We start from the raw sequence: 16,091 nt of genomic DNA on the forward strand, positions 1-16,091 counted from the left end.
GAGACACCCCAAGTGGCGGTCCTCCTGGCCCCAGCAGCAGCAATAGCCCCCTCTGGCAGGATCCAAAAGCAGAACATTTTCTAAGGGGACACAGCCCCTTCTTATACTGTAAATCCTTTGTCTAAGGTGCAGGGTGGGGGAGAAACCAGTCGCAGCTGGTTCTGGAGCACTCTTGATGGCCCAACCACCCATTTCTTTCACTGGGGAGGCTAGGGTCGTTAGACACACCACAGGGGGGCGGAGCCAGCATTGTGTGGGGAAAACCCAGCCCATCCAGGACACAGGTACACTCCTCCCACACATCACTCATGCTAATCTCCCACTCACCACCGGGCAGACCCATACAGACTTCCTGGAGCCTGGCAGGCCAGCCAGCTCCAGCCAATCATGCTCCAGCACCCTCACTGCACACATATCTCAATGTCCAGAAGTAGCACTTCCCTTCTAGACACATACATGCCGCAGACACCATCTCGCAGCATTCACTCTCACGAGTTTACACATACTAAACTCGAGCCTGCACTCCCCACGCATCAGGAACTACCAGGGACACACACATTCCCCATGCATTCCTATGGGAGGGCAGGCCAGCCCTCCTACACGCACGCACTTTCACTCTGGGACTCAGGGGAAAGTGCGCAGAGACCCAAAAATCACTGACACAGGGTCACACATAAGGCAAAAAGTCTAGGGGTGAACCTGCCCTAAGGGCCAAGTCCAACACAACCCCCGTCCAGCCAAAACGCAGGGGAGAACAATCACCACCGTGATGGACTTCCCTGCTTGGGGCGATAGAACACGGACGCAGGCCCGCCACTGCCGGGACACCCTCCTGTTCTATGCCACGGTGAACCCCTAGGGTTCCTTCTAAAGCTACTGTAAGGTCCAACTGGGCTACCCCACTGGTACTCCTCAGCTGTCCGCAGCCAGGACCAGGCCCTGGGCCACCCAGGTGCCACCGGTCCTTGCCAATTAGGAGAGCGGGGGGTAGTAACCCCTGGCACATAGTATCCATTCTCCACTCTCCCTGTCTGCAAGACAGGACTAGACTGCCACTGGTTCACCAGCCTAGGGCCTACAACCTCAGGCTGACCAGGAGTCTCGGGGAAGGCGCTCCTCCCCCTACCTCTTCTTCCAGGGTTCCTCCTCCCCGTGCGAGGGGTACCCTTACAACGCCACTCCAACCCAGGGTTTAACCCCTCAGGTTGCACCGGGGTCAGAGGTGGGCTTTCCCACCCTCTGCACCCCCTTCCAGAGGTCTGCCCTCTCCCAACTGGAGAAGTTCCTCTGGAAGAACTGGTCAGGACACTGGTTACAGTCGTCCTACCCTTCAGGTCAGGCAGAACCTGAACCTGGCCTCCCAACCTCCGGTCTAAAACCTTTGGTGGAACAATTGCCTGGCACTCCAGGACTTCTGGGGACTCACACGCAATCCCCCTGAGGCTGACACATGACCCATGTGTCGTGTGACTGTCTGTCTGGCGCAGATCTCCCGCCTCCTGTCCACCTGACAGTGTGCAAAGATCCCCCAGACCAGAAGTGGCGCCACCCGGGTCCCCCCAAGAAGATCTAGCCCAACTGGCTAGTCTCTGGTCCACTGGTGCATGCACTGGGAAACTCATCCCCCAATCACTCCTCACTTCGGACTTCTGTGCACTCCCTCCTGGAGTAGCACTGCCGGACACTGGAACCCCTGGAGCTCTAGTTACAGACGCTCCAGGTTCCCTAGACACTAGGAGATCCTCCTCAAGTGTACTAACAGGAAAGCCTAGGTCCCTAACCTGGTGTTCCCTCAAGAAACCACCCAAGTTCTGAGACAGGGCTTAGGGCCTCTGGGGGCTCTCAGCCACCCACTGACTCCTGCTCCACTGAGCCAGGTAGTCAGCCCCTCCACCCTTCTCACTATACTGGGACCTAGCTGGGCTACACTGAGCCTCTTCCACCACGCTGGGCTGGAAGCTCCCTGTACCACTACTGTTGGACTCACTCTCTAATGACTGTACAGAACCTCTAGCACTCTCCCAGCGGTCTGCTTCCTCTGCAAGCTCGTGTGGTTCAGACAATCCACACCCTACTAGGTGTTGGCGCAATCCTGGATAAACAACACTGAGCAACTGCTCTCTGAGAAACATATCAAACAATATGTCCCAATCACATTTCGTGGGCTCCCGTACCCAATCACACAGGGCTCCACAACAGTCATCCTCAAAGTCTACCCAAGACTGGTGAGACGGTTTCCTAAGGTTCCTAAACCTCAACCTATTCTCCTCCTCTGGGGAAACAGGAACCATACTCTGGGAACTGGGAATTTCTAGACTGAGATTCAAATAGCTGCCACCACTGGACTCAACCCTCCCTGGGGGATCCAGAAAATTATGACTGCGGTCAGGGGATAACCTACACTCTAGGGCTATCTTCTCCCTGGCTAAGGCCCTCTCAGCCTCTGCAGTCCACTCATTCACACCCAGCTGCACCATCTCTCTGGCATACTCTAACCTGAGCTTCTCCATGGCAAGCTCGTGCTCCCTCTCTTCTCTCCTATCCACCCACTCCTCTGGGGACAGGGAAAGGGATGGGGTGCTACATCTGACACTGGACCCAGCAAGGGACTCCCTATCTAAGGGGTACTCGCTCTCTGCTGGCGTCCCTGTGCTATCATTTTCTTCCTCCTCCTCTGAATCTTCAGGGCTCCCCACAGATCCACCACCCTCCTGGTGTGAATCTCGGGCCCTTTCCTCACTGCGCGCAAGATCCCACTGATCCTTTTGCCATAGGATCAGGCTGCTCCTAAGTTCAGACTGAGTATCTGACTCATCCACTCCTATGCCTCTCTCTCCACAGAACCTTACCAGATCACACATACTGTACCCAAACAGATCACAGAAATCAAAAACTGGTTCAATTCTGGTGGACGTTCTAGAGAAGAGATTACACAGGGAACCTAGGGGTCTGAGCTTACACATGAGTACACAATTCACAAAGGTTCAGCAAGCTCTCTCTCCCAGAGAACTCACACTCACTTGCCTAGTGCCACACACCATTCATTCACACACAACCCCCCCCTCGGACTGGTAAGGCAGTTTCTACCACCCCTGATTCCTCAACCTGACCACACGTGACACAGGTACCAAACTCTGGGCGCGGGGCAGGGGAACAAATGTACTGGACACAATTGCACAATGAAACCTTCAGGAGCAGAAAATAATGGAACTTCAAAAACAATAATCCCCTAAAATGTGGTCATCTAAAATGCAGAGCTTTGTAGTGGCCAGTTGCCACTGTGGTACAACGCAAACACAAATTCTCATCCCACCGCTGCCGCCAATGTTAGAAATGGGACCCTGGCTGGCCAAGACTCGCGTCGAGGTCAGTCAGGGATCACCATTCCTAAGGTCAGGGCAAGGGAGTCACACACCAAGGTAACCCCCACTCGCCCTCTAGGTAACGTGGCACGAGCAGTCTAGGCTAAACTTGGAGGCAATGTAAGTTAAGTATTTGCGCACGCACCCCAGCAACAACAACCAAAGGCCCACCACAAAGGAAAACTCCACACAAGGATATATATAAAAATAGCCTTTGTATTATAATAAATATACACCAGATAAAACACACATCTTGTTACACTGTGCCAACAGGCACGGGCGGAATTTACAAGGGATATTTGTACAGGACAGGGCCACTTGGACCACTGTCAAGGGTATCAGCACTTTTAGAAGCAATACTTTCAGAAATAGCACTTTTAGAAAGTAAAATCAGTGTAGCACACAATATAAACATAGAGCACACAACCAGTAATCACTGGTAACAGGACCTCACTAGCACCACCTGTACTAGGGAGAAAAAAAACACCTACACATCACAATACCTGTAGGGGTGTAAAAACAAAACACATGATGCATTAACATTCAGAGGTGTAGCAATACCATTGCGCAAAACTTAAATCAGTCACCACCTGTGACAGTCCCTGTGTCCCAATGTCAGGGCCTAAACGTAGCAGTTGCCCACAAAGTGCTGGGCAACTGGTGCAGGGAAAGTTAGGGCAACGTTGGAGCCTCTCTGGGCTCAAGAACCACCACTGTGGCACTGCGGAGCCTCTCCGGACTCTCAAAGCGAATGACCCTCTCAGAGCCTCTCTGGGCTCACAAAGCAATCTGCCACCTCGAGCCTCTCAGGGCTCAAAACCAAAAAGGCGCAGCCTTACTGGGCTGTGGGGGTCCCTCACGGGGGACCTAGAGCCAAGGGGGGGGGGGCCACGAGCCTCTCGGGGCTCGGTAGCAACTGCGGGGTCTGGGAGTCCCTCACGGGGGACTCAGGACACAAGAAAATGCCCCCAGAGCCTCTCGGGCTCACAGAACACAGAACGGGCTCCTCTCAGTGGAGCGGCCCTCCCTCAATGGGGCCGCTCGCAAGACACACCGAACCCGCCCTCGCACTCACCGGCTGATCAGCTGGGCCGCGGGCGGGGCTCCTCTCCTCTCGTCCCGGGGCTCCAGGCACAACGCGGCAGGTTCTGCTCCTCGAGAGCTCCCGCTCCTCGGGGCTCTCTGGACACTTCTCCCTGGGCTCTCCCTCACTTTGGGAGCCTGGGGAGGAAATGGGAAGACGCCAGCTTCTCTCTTCACCGGAGCGCGGGGTGGCCTCCCGTCCGCTTCCGGTTGCCTCTCTGTCTTGCCCCCGGCCTGCCTGACTTCCGGGTCGGGGCAGCGGGGCGGGACTTCCGGTCGGCCTCTCCGGGGCCGCGCTGTGATTGGTCGGCCGCCTCACCACTTCCGGGTCGCCGCGGGCAGCGCAGCGGCTCGCTTTTAGGCAGGCAGGCATGCTCCCATCCGAGGAGTGGCTTCCTCGTGGCAATAAATCACGGACCTGGGCACAATGAAAGCGGCAATGAGCGGGGTGGCACCCGCGCCGCCAACTCGCCACACGGGGCAGTCAGATGCCGGGTGGGCACCGGCTGTGCACACCCAGCGCTAGCAGCGCTAGTAACGAAGGGCAGGCGCTCCCAAGCGCCTCCAGGACAGAATACAGCGCTCACAGCACTATGGCCAAAATCCAGCGCTTTCAAACGCTAGTCAGGCGATTTCAGCGCTCCCAGCGCTGAAGGGCAGAGAGCAGCGCTCTCAGGCTGTAGGCAAGGAATCCTCGGTGCTCCCCAGCACTGGAGGACAGGACAAGGCTCCAGCAGGGGCTGGAGGCAGGCAGGGGGGCAAGGCTGGGCCAGAGCCAGCACACTGGGTCTCCAGGCAGGGAGACACCCCAAGTGGCGGTCCTCCTGGCCCCAGCAGCAGCAATAGCCCCCTCTGGCAGGATCCAAAAGCAGAACATTTTCTAAGGGGACACAGCCCCTTCTTATACTGTAAATCCTTTGTCTAAGGTGCAGGGTGGGGGAGAAACAAGTCGCAGCTGGTTCTGGACCACTCTTGATGGCCCAACCACCCATTTCTTTCACTGGGGAGGCTAGGGTCGTTAGACACACCACAGGGGGGCGGAGCCAGCATTGTGTGGGGAAAACCCAGCCCATCCAGGACACAGGTACACTCCTCCCACACATCACTCATGCTAATCTCCCACTCACCACCGGGCAGACCCATCCAGACTTCCTGGAGCCTGGCAGGCCAGCCAGCTCCAGCCAATCACGCTCCAGCACCCTCACTGCACACATATCTCAATGTCCAGAAATAGCACTTCCCTTCTAGACACATACATGCCACAGACACCATCTCGCAGCATTCACTCTCACGAGTTTACACATACTAAACTCGAGCCTGCACTCCCCACGCATCAGGAACTACCAGGGACACACACATTCCCCATGCATTCCTATGGGAGGGCAGGCCAGCCATCCTACACGCACGCACTTTCACTCGGGGACTCAGGGGAAAGTGCGCAGAGACCCAAAAATCACTGACACAGGGTCACACATAAGGCAAAAAGTCTAGGGGTGAACCTGCCCTAAGGGCCAAGTCCAACAATGAGATGTTTGTATGTTATGGTTTTAATTAACTGTATAATAAAGAGAGATGATGCCGATGGCTACTATATAGTGGCCAGGCTTAAAATTGGCTGAAAGGTCCTCAGGATAGGTTTGAACTATGCCCAAACCGGGATTAAAGATCTTTCTCTCTTACACCTCAAACAGTGGGAATGGGGTATTCTCATATAGTTTTGGGGTGACAGGAATCTAGTTCCAGACATAATTAACAATAAGACGGGTCCTCTGGACATGGTGTACTATCATGGTATGTTTGATTTGTGATGTCTTCTCCATCAAGGGGTCAAGGAACAGGGGGATATACTGTGTATTCAGGAAACCTGGGCAAGGGCAACGACCGCCATTGGTGGCTTTTACGAACATTTTAAACCAGCGACCAAAAGGACAATCTTTGGACGCCCGTCAGGGGGTCTTTCTTTCTACGTAAGTCATGCGTGCAAAATTAACACAACTGAATTAAAGTTGGGGTCTCCTGATCTTCAAGACATCATAATCAGTGGGTTGTCACCGGGTCAAAAATCTCGCCCCCTTCTACTAATTAATTGTTATTTCAACCCAATCAAGTATCAATCCTCCCAGGCCATGGAATCACTTATTTCAATTTTGGAAGATCTTTTAATAAATTGGAAGGACCAAGACGTAATAATTGCGGGCGACTTTAACCACAGAGGCCTGGGTTAAATTTCGGAGGCTCCATCAAGTAAGAAGTCAGCCCTACTGACTGAATTTCTCGCAAATTTTAAGCTGCCCTCCACCCATAGAATACTAAAAAAGACCCAACCTGAATGGACCACCATCCCGACCTTTAGAAATGTCTCTACTATAGACTACATCTTTATCAACGAAGGGCTTGTCCACAATCTTTGCAACTTCACAGTGGACGACAGAGAGGAAAGCGATCATAGGCCCCTCCGTGCCACATTCAATCTGGCGCGGGTACAAGCAGAATTACAAGTAGTTATTGGAACTACCACAGGGGAGGAACATCACAAAGTGCTTAAAAGAATAAAATGGTCAATCAATCTCAGTCATAGCCTGCTAGACTATGTAGCTAGAAGGGAGGAAGAACCTAACCCAGTTCAAACTAAGAACCTCATTCACCTCTGGGAAACTCTGACCTCCGATTCATTGGAACGTCTGGGCAATAACTGTCATCCTAGAAGTCGCCAATTCCACTCTGATCCTCACCGTGTAACATCGCGGTGCCTGTCACAGTGTAAGCGTGATCTAAATAAGGCAATCAGGGCACAAAAGAAAGGCACTCATCTGTCAGGGAGATACTCCATGGCTGCTCTGCGAACAGACTATAAAAAGAAAGTCTTGCGCCACTAAAAAAGGCAGACTGAACAGAATTGGTTGACTGTGTTCTCCTTAATTAAAGGAAATGACAATAGCAAGCTTTGGCATTTCATCAACAGTCTGACCCCCAGAGGAGAGCAAAAGGAAAATAGTGTTGCAGGGAAAGTGTGGGAACAGTATGCCAAGGGGCTGTATACCTGCAAGTCAAATCATGCCACTGCAGGAAGTCGTGCGTGGTCCAAGGTGGCGGCCGAAATTATCGAACCCGAAAGAGTTACGTCAGAAGGCGTAAATCGGACCTGCACCGGATCGTTCACAGAAATGGAGGTACTAAAGTGCATCAAGGCCATTAGAACTGATGGCCCTCCAGGCCCAAATGGGATTCCGGCCCAGGTTCTGAAAACTGCCTCAGCCTTTTTTGCATCCAGACTCACCCCTTTATTTAACCATTCTTTTGCCACGGCAATGTTGCCATCCTCTTGGAAAGGTTCTATTCTATTCCCCATCCATAAAAAGGGGGACCACACGAACCCGGCCAATTATAGGCTTATAGCTCTCCTCGACGTAGAAGCAAAGATATACGCCCGCCTTCTTCTCAGGGATCTGGAGGACTGGGTGGATAAGAACGGTATTCTTCTGCCCACATAGACCGGCTTCAGGGCTCACAGCTCCACTCTTGACAACATCCTAGCCCTTTCCTACCTTGCGAAGAAGGCCAATATGAGGAACAAACCGCCCCTGTTCTGCTGTTTCATAGACTACTCCACAGCCTTTGATCGAGTGAACAGGGGCCGGCTCTGGGCAAAACTCGACTCTTGGGGGCTACCACAGGCTCTACTAAAAGCTATAAAAGCGCTCTATGAGGGCACCTGGGTCAAGGTGAAGCTAAGCCCTACAATAACAACTGCAAGAATTGAAACCAACTCGAGCCTCAAGCAAGGGTGCGTCTTGGCCCCCATGCTTTTCAACTTGTATACTGCGGACATGGGGACAGCTCTGAAAGATGCCAACTTAGCACCTCCAAAACTGGGGAGACTCATCTTGGGAACACTCCAGTATGCAGACGACACGGTGATCATGGACCACACTAGGGTGGGGCTCCAAAGAGCCTTAAGCAGTTTGGCATTATACAATAAGTCAAATGACTTACGGATCAACGTGGGCAAGACCAAAATTGTCATTTTTGGCAAATACCCCCTCAAAAAAGAAGTTTCATGGTCTCTGGGGGAGCACCGTATCGTCACTGCCACTTTCTACAACTATCTGGGCACCTGGGTCTCTGAGAGTGCCTCTGCAGCCAAACATCTGAACGAGCTTAAACCTAAAATTGACAAAACCATTCTGTCGCTAAGACGCTTATGCCAACGCTTGGACAGTCCCTCAGCAGAACCAATGCTGACAGTGCTCCGGGCAAAACTGATCCCTGCCATTGCATATGGGCACATAGCCTACCCTGGTGCATTTGACAAAATGGTCAACGCGGCCCAGGCGAAAGCCTATAAGTTGTTGCTACAGGCCCCTAGATACGCAAGGAACACTAGATTAAGGCTAGAAATAGGCCTTAAGCGACCGGAGCTTGTATTATTGGGGGACCTTTTAAAACTCTATATTAGAGTATTGAAAGCATCAGAACATTCGCTAAAGCACTCCCTAAGATCAATCTTTGATGAGGTGGGCTCCCCCTGGTACTTAAAGGTAGGACAAGCTATTGCAGCATTGAAAATCGAAAGAAGGAGTTTGCCCCTGCACGAAATTCCTTTCTCAGCCTGGGCCCAAGCTGTTAAGCGCCAAGTCCGGATCATCTCCTTTGGACTTGACCCTGCATCTCTTCGGCAAAATCCACTAACTCAGGCCCTGGACAAATCATATATTCCAGGTAAACCCCAACCGTACCTGCAAGATCCAGTATCCACTTACGCGAGAAAGAAAATTTTGTACTTTCGACTTTTGGCCCTCAGGATCATGGACTTCAACCCCAAATGGGCCCGTACGGATGGCACCCTGGCCTGTCGTCTATGCAATTACCGTAGAGAATCCTGGCTACACTTGCTGTGCTGCTGCACAAAGCTGGCCAATGACCGCCATCGCTTGCTGCTTCCGATTTTACGGAATACGGACTATAGAACTTGCAGAGAGGCTTCGGACTGGTGCCTCTCAGTCTCCACGACCTGTTTGATAGCCAGAGTTGGGAAATTCATACACCAGGTAAAAATGGCACTCGACTCCCACTTAACGGCATTGTCTGCAAAGTAACTGGAAGCCTTCTGCCCCAGTTATCCAACCTGGGCTGGTTTAAAGATCCACGAAGAATCCATCTTTCGTCAACAGCCCTTGGTACATGAGTTGACTCTACCAAACTTTCATGTGCCCCCCTTTATCAACTGGGAAACACTTGTACAATCTATGTATCACTCCTTTTAAAAGAACCTTGTTTTGGACAGCTAATCAGGACTAATATGTTAGTATTTTAACTTAAAGTGACTCTCACTTTTATGTTTGGATGGGACTTGAGAGTGGCGGAGTCGGGACGTTCATAAAGCTTTTTATTCTTTTTTTTCATTTTTATACTGTAAAGATTTTAAGTAATCATGCAGTTTATTAATAAAATTGGGTCAAGGAACATACCTTTTTCTCTCGGGACCATAAGTCCCATCTCCGCCTTGACTATCTCTTAGTGATGCAAGCAGTGCTTGCGTGTATTCATGGCAGTGTCATTTTTGACTCAGGATTCACAGACCACACCCCCATAGGCCTCCCTGTGGACTGGAATATATCCGTCCCCATAGAATGCCCTCACCCCGTAATGTTTCCTGCTACAGAATGCTGGCTGAATGAACACATTTGAAATCTCATCTTCCTAATTAGTAGGGTTGGGCATATCCCCCCAGATTCTATGGGCTGCGGCTAAGGCTACCCTCTAGAGACAAATGATGCTAGACTCTGACCTTGCTAACACAACTAGGTTAAACGGCCTGACATGCCTAGAATGAGATATTTCCACCATGATGAAATTACAGCTCTAAAGTCCCACGACAATGACCTAAAACCGTGAACTCACAAAAATAGAACTGAACTCACTGTATATTTCTAAAGCGGAATACATTGTACAACGTCTGCAAGTACGAAATTATTAGCAAGGCAAAAATGAGGGCTGTTTAGTGGTTGCCTAATGATGTGACATTGTGACGGAGTATCCCGTCCGCAAAGATCTAAATGAGGCCCAAAGTCTTTGCTGATATCGACTGCCGAAACATACAGAAGAAGTATTGCCATTTAATACAGTTAAATGCCTTCTGTTGTCCGCAAAGATCTAAATCAGGCCCTTTATCTCCAAAGGCCATTGGCATCATGAGTCAACTGCGGTGGCTTCCTTTCAGCCTCCTTTGAAATCAAAAGTAAAAACATGCCAAGGCTGCCTTTTTTCTCACCTCTGCTGTTCCTGCTTGCTCTAGAGCCCCTGGCAGTTGAAATTTGGCAACACTTTCTAATCATGGGTGTCCTTTCTCTGGCGGGCGCTTCTAAAATCTTTTTGTACATGGATGATATCCTGCTCACTCTGACTGACATGCACACAACCCTACTAGCCCTCATGTTAAGTATTTCAGAATTTGGGACATTTTCAGACTAGTGGATTAACTGGAACAAGGTCTTCTGGCGATGGCCCATGTTTCTCTTAAGCCAGGGCTCTCACAGAGCTCAATGCTCTATGCAGACAATTACAGTAAAGCAGCCAGCTCATCACTGGAGACCCATACCAGTCTTAATTGGAGAACAGGTAACAAGAGAACAGGGGTATACGTATACAGGTCAGGCCTCATTCTGTTCTCTGATTTTCACAGTACAGATTTATTCTGAGGAAACTGGTGGAGGAGTGACATTTGTTTCCAGTAGCAAGTGATTGGAGACTTCCCTAGAACAAAGCACTACAGAATTACTACCACAATGGTAAACCCTTTAACATTTCTTGTCCTAATTGAGCTTGACAATTCTGAAGAGACACATTGTGAAATATGTTTAGTCACAATCCCCACTTTGGAATGATGTCTGTTCCCAAGCCTACCTCTATTCAATTGGGGACCTAGCCTCTCTTCCTGCAAAGATGACTGTATTCCTTATGGGATATCAGTGACAAATGATAGTTCTCTGCTCTGGTCATTTTGATGCTGTGTGTTCAGCTACATGTTCATTGTTTGTCCCACCATAGTTTGCCTGTGTTTGGAAGGTAGCGTGTTGCTTCTTGGCAGCACACCTTGTCACACCTAATAGTTATATAAAAGTTCCCTTGGTAGGAAGAAAGAACTAGCAGCAAAATGGTCATCACTGCTAGCCGGCCATTCAGGAAGATCTAAATATGCTTCATGAATGCACAAACGTTCTGATCAATTGGTAAAAAAGTATGTTGAAGCAAGCTTATCAATGTCGGAAAATGTAGACTTTTATACACAATCACGCCTCTCTTTGAAAAATTGTAATTTGGAAAATTCAGTGAGAAACATATGTTTCTTTGATATTTAGCATGTCTCCTTTTCGACATGAAGCACCCAAGCCTGGGGGATTACTGGGCACAATTAGCGATATTTTAGCTACTGCAAGCTTTTAAACTGCAGCTAGCCAAATTACTATGGTATACCTATAACTGCATTGTTTGTCACACATAATTACTTCAGACTACATGTGACAGTTAACTTCAATGAAAATGGCAAATTCATGCCTAGTTTACCATAATCTAGTGGAAAATAGAATAAGTAAACACTGCCTATTTATATAGTGGTTGAACTGTGAGACAAAAAAACATTTAATAACACCCTGACTCCTAATACAAGAAACAGTCAGTACAGAGAAAGGTAAAATATACAGGAAAACTACACAGGAAGATGGCATTGCTACACTTCACTACCATACATAACAATGTGCATGTCAAGTTGGTCAGTCATTTATACTCTGACAGTCTCTCAGATGTCTTGGCTTGGTTGATTATCTCTTGAATTAGTAAATCTTTGTTGTACTACCACCTCACTCAGTTTCTCATATCTTCCTTACACAACTCTTACTTAGTATTTTATGTTCCTGCTTGGTACAAAAGACTCATTATTCTGACTACATATCTGCCCATCTCAAGACACAATTGTAGCACATTGCTTCTTTTCAACCCCATTTTAATAGACTGATGCTCCTACTTGTTGAACTCTGCATGCTGTGCTGGTACACTGCTATTTAGTCCCCAGTGACCCATAGCACATGGTAAAATTGACAAACTCTTAATTGACATATTTAACTTTTCAAAACACACAAGCACCCTCGGGTCTAGCAAGAGATACTGGGGGATGAAGGGGGCTGGCTATGCAGAAGGCGTTCATCTAAAGGACAGTTTCCATCACCCATCAGAGGTGGCATGCTTCTTTATTGGGAATCCTCCTCACATCATGAAGCAGAGTCATGATACAGGCCACAATCCCCTCCCTGCGAGAGAGGAGCTCAGGGATGTTTTTTCGTGGGAGGGGTTGTTACTAAAACACAATGTGAGCTAGCAAAGTGTTGCGAGGGGTGCATTACTGAAAATGAAGTGATGTGCAACTAGCTAAAGGGTTTACCACATCCTTTTATTCTGTTTACCTTGTGCTAGGAATAGAAACAGAAAATACAACAGAAAACATTAGAGCCTGTTGTAATGTGCTCAGATCTGATCTAAAACGATGCGGTAAACCCTTTGAGTAGAAGGAGGAGAAGAGCAGGGTCTATTGATGTGGACCTACGGTTAAGAGAATGGACAAACTCATAGGGGCATGTGTATCAAGCCCTTTTCCCATTCGCAAACAGGCCGATTCTCAGAATCAGCCCGTTTGCGAACAGGAAAAGGCCGTTTGGGATGTATCATCCCAAAAGGGCATGGCAAATTAGAGAATTGCAAAATTCTCTATTTTGCAATTGCATTTAAGGAATCGCAAATTGCGGTTCCTTAAATGCAATGTATGAAGCACAGAAAAAGTGTGATTTGGCCTTAAGTAATCGCAAATTACCACCAACTTCAATTTGGAGGTAATTTGCAGTTTTCTTTGAAAAATTCCCTTTTTATGCATTTTTCCAAGTGCCATGTGGCGCACCTACATGCCCTTAGGGCATGCGTGTGAGCCACATGTGCACACATGCATATTTCAGGGGTGCAACAGGGTGTACTTTTGACACCCTGGCACCCTTGAAATTGCATTCTCAAGTTGTGATTCTCTAATTGCGAGATAGCCTATTCTGTTCCTGGGTGTGGTGACATTTCACAGTGCTAGTTTGATTTAAAGTGCTAATCTGGCCCTATCTGCAGCATGTGGTGAGTAAGGTTCCTATGGCAGTAAAAGTGACATTTTTCAAATGATTGTGATTATTCACCCATCAATCAATGTGTTTCCCCTTGAATGGTATTTCACCTTTGCATAATACTGTTAGTCTGCACTGTTGTACAATGAGGCCAGCAGATCCTGCATGTTTTGGGTGGTAGGCAGTGGCAACCCACTCTGCATGTGGGTGCTCTCGTCACAGGTCACTTAGTGGAGATCATAGTCTCTTTTTCTGCCCAGATGACATGGTCAGGAAGAAAAATGCACTGTTGCCAGTGCTGTGAGTATCATTAATGGTTTGAAGAAAAAAGGTGTGCAGCCTATCTTGCAGCAGTAATTATAAAATAGTTGTTGAAGTCCCCTCCAACAGTTTTGGGAACTCGACTCTCAGGCACAGTACCAGGCCATTAGTTCTGCTGTGGAACTCATGAGAATGGGAAACAACCTTTACAACACAGTCATTACATCTCAACATCCTTTACAATGCATGTCATTTCCTCACATGTCACTATAACGCAGACATTACATTGCACGTCATTACAACACATACCATTACCATGCATAGTACCCCTACTCTATCCAACTCTTTGGAGTGGGAATAGTAATTTTTACTCCTACGCTATCCAGCGCTTTCCCTACTGTTGCACTCACTGGAGTGGGAATAGTAATTTTTACCCCTACGCTATCCAACGCTTTCCCTACTGTTGCACCCCCTGGAGTTAGAATAGTAATTTTTATCCCTGCATTATCCAACACTTACCCTACTGTTGCACCTCCGGGAGTGGGAATAGTAATTTTTACCCATATACTATCCAACACTTATCTTAAATGCAATGTAATGGTATGTCTTGTAATGGTATGCGTTGTAAGGGTAGTATGCGTTGTAATGGAATGCGTTGTAAAGGTAGTTTCAAAAAATGCGATATTGTGGCATGCGATGTAACAGAATGCATTGTAAAGGATGTTGCGATGTAAAAATTGCGCTGTAAAGGCATGCATTGTAAATGTATGCGTTGTAACATCATACATTCCTGGGGAATATGGTCAGGATTCTTTAGTAACTCTCCCCTCTTCTGGGTACCTTTTATTACCCCTTTAGAGCTCCCTGTTTGAAAGCAAGGTAGTCTCCCCATCCAGAATTGCAGAAATCCCAAAGTTGAAAGTTCTGAACTTGACAGCCAGAGCTGTCGATGAGCATCTTTACCTTTTAACATGGAAGAGTTTCTCAGTTGCCACTGGTGCAGCAGATTGTGGTAGAACAATCTTCATGAACTGGCTATGGGTTTCTGCCACATCTTATTCATAAGCTGCAGACAGTGGTTGTGTATTCCAACAGGATGCTCAGGGACCGATGTTGGTCATTTCATTCATTTTTCCTATTTCTTCCGGTTGGGAAGAAGATGGAGTAGAATTGGTATCCCCTTGTCAGAAGAGACCCAAACAAGGGCACAAAGAGAGTGAGCCTGCCATCTTAATTGTCTGTTAACCTATGGAATGTCACCATTCTGGTGCACAGTGGGCCAGGAAGCTGTCAGAGCTCTTTCTGTGAGCTTCAATGGGACCCTCTGCCTGTTTTCTTCAACATCCTCAAATCTGACCCACTCATGAATGATTTCACCAGTAACATGGAAGAGTGCAGCTTTTGACATTGCTTTCTGAGGCTCCCTCCACCATTATTTTTAGGCACCAGGGAAGACCAACATGGATATCAGTGTGGCTACAGACACATGTGCTCAATAGTCACTATGCAAAACACGAGGAAGCTGCAGGCATGCCCACCAAAAGGGTTGAAACATGTTGCGTGGCCTTTTGTGCGATGCTCCAAATATGTTATATGTTGAACTATAAATCCAAAGAATGTGTGTAAATAAATAACTGTGACAAACATAGGTTGAGAGGTGACCAGTCATTACCCAGAGACAAGTAAAAAGGCTTGCCTTGCTACCAGAATGTGTTGCTGCTACCACTGTCACTCTAGTGAGGTGATGGTTGACATGCCAATTACAGAGGGATGCAGATGCTCTAGATCACAACTACAGAACTTCAATCCCAGCTGCACTCCAGGTCATAGGAAACACTCAGCACACAGCTATAATGATTGTCATGTGTGCTAGGGTGAAAAAGTCTCAAACGTAATGCATTGGTACGTGCTCTTTTGAGCTATGCATGGCAGTTATATGTTCCAACATTGATAGTTTGTGATGCACTGCTAATCTCTTTTTAGTTTTTACAACTTTAGTAAAACAGACCAGCCTCATCAAGGGCATCTCTTTCACTTCTGACCTATGTATTTGTGAAGGTAGATGCTAATAAGTGGGGGTATCTTCTGCCTCCACTGGAGTGTTAGGAGTTGCCAGTGCAGTGTGCTCAAGTGCATGCATGGGGTATCTGTGGAACCAATCAATTGTATAACTGAAATCTGTTTATGTAGAGCTCTGGAAAATGTAATGGTGAAATGTCTAAAAGTAGGAATTGCA

General features: G+C 48.3%; 1 protein-coding gene across 1 annotated transcript in view; it reads left to right on the forward strand.

The window, feature by feature from the left end:
* LOC147659181 (GTPase IMAP family member 4-like) overlaps window positions 1–16,091 on the forward strand; it is a 63,006-nt gene that overhangs the window by 19,598 nt on the left and 27,317 nt on the right. The gene's annotated exons all lie outside the window — the stretch shown is intronic.

The sequence above is a fragment of the Lissotriton vulgaris genome, unplaced genomic scaffold (genome assembly GCF_964263255.1).
Source record: "Lissotriton vulgaris unplaced genomic scaffold, aLisVul1.2 SCAFFOLD_1412, whole genome shotgun sequence".
Classification (NCBI taxonomy): Eukaryota; Metazoa; Chordata; class Amphibia; order Caudata; family Salamandridae; genus Lissotriton; species Lissotriton vulgaris.